Genomic DNA, 6,000 nt, shown 5'->3' with positions numbered 1-6,000 from the left:
AAAGTGTGGAATAGCATTTTCTTACCTTCTACAACCTCTCCACCAAATGATTTGAGACCAAAACCTTCCCCCCTTAGTAGAGCAATTTTTGGGAGGTGCCTAAGGCCTCCTCACCTTTCTTTCACGGGTTGGAGTGAGTGACCCGAGGAGGAAGAAGGTGCTGCAGTTGTGTTATATGTGGGTCATTTGTAGGGGCGGCTGGTGATTGAGCCACCCCTACAAATCGGAGGTATTTTATACGGGGGTAGCCACCCCTGCAAATAGAAACACCGGGGGCGGCTGGTGAGTGAGCCGCCCCTACAAATCATACCCATTTGTAGGGGCGGCTCGTATCACCAGCCGCCCCTGCTGTTTTATTTGTAGGGGCGGCTGGTGTCTGGGCTCCCGAGCACACCACTGTAGGGGCGGCTCCGTCACCAGCCGCCCCTAAAAAAAATTCGTCCCGTTGCTAAAAATCGTTTTTTACGTAGTGTCATGCTGTCACACTTTAGAAGGTCCTGTGCATATCTTCTGGTAATTACACCCATCATGAGGATCATGTTTGAATTTCAAAGAATTTTATTGAGTACATTTTAATTCAATCTGGATTATATTTTAAAGAAATATATGATGAAATTATGAATTGTGGAGAAACTCAAATTTTCCCCCACGGAACATATGTTATGCTCAGACATAAAGAAAAGGAAGTTTAGCAAACATAAATAGGAGGAGATCAGAAAAATAGTGAGAGCTGCCAAGACCTTTTTACCTCAAATACTAATAAAACCAGTGCCAGAAGATGCTGGGAACAGAACTTAACATTTTTCAAGTCACATGGAAGACAATAAATGTGTAGTATGCAAGAGACAAACCGAAGATGGTGGTCATTTATTCTTCAAATGCAAAAACCTTAAAAGGCTCTGGCAAGAACTGGGAACAGAGGACAGTAGGACCTCTCTTGCAGCACAGGTATCTCCAGAACATGTGCTGGAACATATATGGAGTGTAAAGGAAACAGATCTGAGTGCTCAGTGTCAACTTGCTATGGCACTGGTGGACTGAAAGAAATAGAATTAGAGAGACGAGTTAGCGTATATTGTTTCTACGCAAAAGGATGAGTTTTTACGCATTATGGCGAAGGAATCAAATAAAACAAGAAGTCTGAAACAGAGATTGCAGAGACCAGGAGGGGAGATTCTTAAGAAAAACTCAGATGGCGCTTTTCGTTGCAATTCTGGTAATGGAGGATGGGGATTTGTGATAACAGACTCTAATGGTGAGGTTGTGCAAGCAGGAGCTGGGAAACTGAGCCATCATATGGACGCTTTTTCATGCAGAACTGCTTGCATATATGGCTGGAATCAAGGCGGCCAACCAATTGGGAATTCAAAAACCTGTCGTAGGAACGAACTGCACTATGGTGAAATTAGCTCTTGAAAGTGATGGCTTCTGGCTGGCACACTGTGGAGGAATTATCTTGGAACTGAAATTTCTGATGATATGCTCGATTCAGTTTTAGTAGCTGCTCGATTCAGTTTTCTACTTGTGAATGTAATAAAGTAGCTCATGCTCTGGCGGCAAAAGATTGTAACTGTCCCAAGTGTTGTGAATCAACGCCTGCCTCTTCACTGATGAACAGGCATCTCCTAACCATGTGATCTCATCCACAAGAAAGGATATGCAGTTAGAGAGAGGGTTAGTAGTTAACATGTTAGCGTTAGGATGCCACCCAAAGGGACATGTCCTTTGGGCAATCGACCGTTCCTGTGAACAGTTGCCTCTCCGTGTAAATAGACACATTTTCACTCTGTATATATATCTATGAGATCAATGAAAGCAATAGTTGTTCCCAAAATCTATGTTCATTTAGATTCACACTCAACACGTTGTCAGCACTGCTCGTGAACAGTAGAAGGAGAACGACAGGATGACGCATGCCTCTGAACCTTTCACAGTAAGAAACATGGCCAAGATCAACTTACCGTCTCACGTCGCTCGTGGCTTGTTCTTTGCCCTTCGCCGCGTTGGTGGAGTTCGTCGTGGCCCGATTCACCACCACGGCCACCATGGACAGTGCCGCCACGTCTTCGAGTGCCTTGGGCCTCGTGTTCGCCGCAACGCTGGAAATGGAGGCCATGGTCCTTTCGGCCGCCTCATCAACTCCGCTGTTTGTGGCATCCGTGCAGATGTTGTTCCACGCCGTCAATGGAGTCTGATTCGTTGTGGCTGCCATGCTTCTCCGCGCAACCACCGTCTGCAGAGCCAACCACCATCTCCTCGCATTGGCGTGAATGGTGCCGGCCCCAGCAATGTCGAACCGTGCGCTGTTGAAGCCCTGGCGCCACCAGTAGTCGAAGCCCCGGCGACGCCCGTTGAAGTAGTGGTGGCCATGCCCGCCTATGTCCCCATGGAGCCGATGTCGCCGGCACCGGCACTGCCACGCTTCTGGTGCGACTTCTACAAGGAGTTCACCTCGATCCCACACATGCTCGAGTACGCGTACTCGCTGTCGACGCCCACAACAGCCTCTTCGACTCCAGTGGTGACAGGCAACGGCATCCCCCCGCTCGATCCGTGGTTCCTGAACACGCGGGTTGCTCCTGCGCTTGACGCCGTGAAGGTTGAGGAAGAGGAGGATGTGGTGACCGGCCTCGGCATCGGTGACATCTTCAACAGCGCAGCGAAGACTAGTGTCTTGCCGTACTTCTTCCTCGACAGGGCCGGACCCTTGGCTCCGCCTCTGGCACGCGCGGGCCCCTCGGCTCCTCCTCCGACGGCGACCCCGCCAACGACTCCTCCTCCGCTCGTGACTTGCGCGGAGGCTGCAGCCCGCATGAAGGAGAAGGCCCTCCCGTCGACGACTCCATCTCAGGCAGAGGGCACCGCGACCACCCCACCAATGCTCCGGTGCCTCCTTGAACGTAGGGTGGTGGCGGTTGACCGGCGCCCCGGCATCCGCCTAGGCTCCTGGAACCCGGCGGCCCTTGGTCTCCCGAGCGCGGAGGTCCTCAATATGGCGCTGGGTGGCGGCGGCTTCTACTCCCCCGACGAGGGGGAGTCTTCCTCGAAATGAATCCCGACGAACTATGGCGGCTCAGTGGGGTGCGATGGTAAGGTGGCTTATGGCGGTGGCGGCTTTCAAATGGCATCGTCGGCGGGTGGTTAGGGTTACAAACCCTAACCACCGGCTGAGCCCCTTTTAAAGGCCCACGGCTGCAACTGGGCCGGCCCACAGGCCTGCGCCTTGCCAGCCCCTCCATTCCCACTGTGTGCGCCCGACTAGGCCATGCTAGGCCCAAAACAAAAATTGCTTTCCATTGGCTTGACTGGCTCTTTATCTGTTTTATTTATTTTCAGCATAAATTCGCTTGAGACTCTGTTTAGTCCCTAGTAATTCTATGTTGTAAATTTAAAAGTGCCATATGTTGCTGTGCGATTATTATTTAGTCATGGACTTTATCAATAATATGTACTTGTGATGTTTTATGTTATTATAAAATATCCATTTGTGGGATTATTCAAAGCATTTGTCCTTGTATATATGACAAATCCAATAAATAATATCCATGTTATCACGACCATGATCTTGCAAATTATTTATTCATTTATCACTTTTGCAATCGATCATTTTTATTTAAGCCCATATACGCTTTTCAATTTTAAAAGCACTGCTCGCTTAAATAATGGATGGAACATTTTATGTGTATTTTTCTCATCAGTGCATGTTCCCTATTTGTTTGTTGGCCATACACAAGGTAGCACCACTGTTGCTACTGCGGGATCTACACTAAGTAAACACTTAGTGATTATCCTCAACATGTGTACCCAACATCACAAATTAGAACATTTGGTCTATATCTTTTCACAAAGATGACTATCAATAATTTGCATTCCTGTTGGCCATACACAAGGTAGCACCATAGTTGCTACTGCGGGATCTACACTAAGTAAACACTTAGTGACTATCCTCAACGTGTGTACCCAATTCGTTTGCGAACTACTTAAGGTCTACATCAATATATGATGACTACCTTAAGATGCATTCATATATAACTTGCACAAATTACTTAGCATCTACTTTTAACACAGATTATGCCCCATTTGAGGTCTACACCTTATGGTGACTACCTCCATTTTATAATTTATGCACATGAGATCTTTACACCATTAATAATACAAGATTTATCTTGTCTCTATTTTGCATCCCATAATTACAACACACCACAACATTTTAATAACTTAAAATGTTTCAATGGTTTGCCTTGTGTAGGATCAATGTCCGTCAAAGAGTTTGAATTGTTAGCTCTAGACGGCCACAATTATCCAACATGGGCTGTGGACGTAAAAGTTAGTCTTGCGTCCCGTGGACTTTATCGAGCAGTGTTACCACTCGAAGAGGGTGTTGCACTACTTGATGATCAACATGTATACACGGCCCTATATCTCATTAGGAGCCATATTCATCCTGACCTTGAGGCTGAATATTTGTTGGAAGAAAATCCATGAAATCTATGGAACTCTCTTAAGCAACGCTATGAACAACTGTCCTGCGTGCGGCCAACTATGAGTGGACGCAACTTCGCTTATAGGATTTCAAAACTGTGAGTGATTACAACCATGTTGTCCATAAGATTTGCTCAAAGTTGCAATTCTGCGAGAAAGAACCTACAGATACGGATAAAATAGAAAAGATTGTGTCTACTATGCTTCCCTCTGAAAGGATTCTTCAACAACAATACCGTGAAAGGCATTTCTAGGTTTATTCTGAGCTTATACAAACTTTACTTGAGGCCGAAAAACATTCTGAACTTATGGTTTGGAACAATCAGTAGTGCCCCGTAGGGTCTGCTCCATTGCCTGAAGTACATGCCTAGACTCAGAATGAACCCAAATTTGATGGTGGGCTTTCTAAGACCCATCCTCAGGGAAATTCCAAGAAAGGTAAAAAAACAACGCAGACGCAATAAGAAATCCCAAACTCGTGTTTCCAGAAATGGTAAACACATTTCCAAAAACAGGAATGATAAACCTGTGTGTCAGAAGTGTGGTTGTTTTAGCCATACTACAAAGAAATGTCGTACACCAAGTCATCTTGTTGATCTCTACTTAAAGTCTGTGGGTCGCGGACATGTTGCACCAGGACAGAAGTATGAAGCCCACTTCAACATTCGACCTGACACCACCAGGAATGAGGCTGGTTGTTCACAAGTTCCAATGAAACCAAGCAACTACAACATACAAGGAGACGAGGATCTTGCTGATACGGGGAATATGATCGTGGAATATGCATCCAACGACATATTTGCTAACTTTGAATAGGCTCCCAATCCCTTAGATTCTAATGTCTTTATGTTCTAGTGATTATAATAGTTAAAATAATTTATGTCCTATGTGTTGTAAATATTTAATAATGTCATCACTATTTAGTTTGAATATCCAATAAATGTATTGTACACATTTGATATTCAATAAATAAAGTATGTATTCTATATATCATCAAAGAGTTTCATATCAAATTCTTTATTTGTATATAGTTTCTATAGGGGTGAATCTGATGGAGGAGGAATTATGCCTAGTGGACAGTGGTACCACTAATTCTATACTTAGAGAAACAAAGTATTTCTAAACTCTTACAAAAAGACAAGGAAATGTTTTGACAATCGCCGGGCGCGATGCTACAATAGTTGGCTCTGGTCGTGCCACTATTGTACTCCCTATGGGTACCCAAATTACAATTGAGGATGCATTATTGTATCCCGATTCAAAGCATACTTTGCTAAGTTATAAAGATATCCATCAAAATGGTTTTCATATAGAAACCCGTGATGACAATAATGAGGAAATTCTCCTTGTTACTAAAAGTAGCGGATATGGCAAACGAATTGTTGAAAAAATTCCCTCTTATCCGTCCGGATTGTACTACACATACAGCAAACCTGTACCGCATGTTGCTTACAAGGTAATTTTTTTAGAATGTTGACGCATTCAAAACTTGGCATGAACGCCTTGGCCATCCTGGTA

The sequence above is a fragment of the Miscanthus floridulus genome, chromosome 9, assembly GCF_019320115.1.
Source record: "Miscanthus floridulus cultivar M001 chromosome 9, ASM1932011v1, whole genome shotgun sequence".
In the NCBI taxonomy this organism is placed as follows: Eukaryota; Viridiplantae; Streptophyta; class Magnoliopsida; order Poales; family Poaceae; genus Miscanthus; species Miscanthus floridulus.
This window is presented reverse-complemented; position numbering follows the sequence as displayed.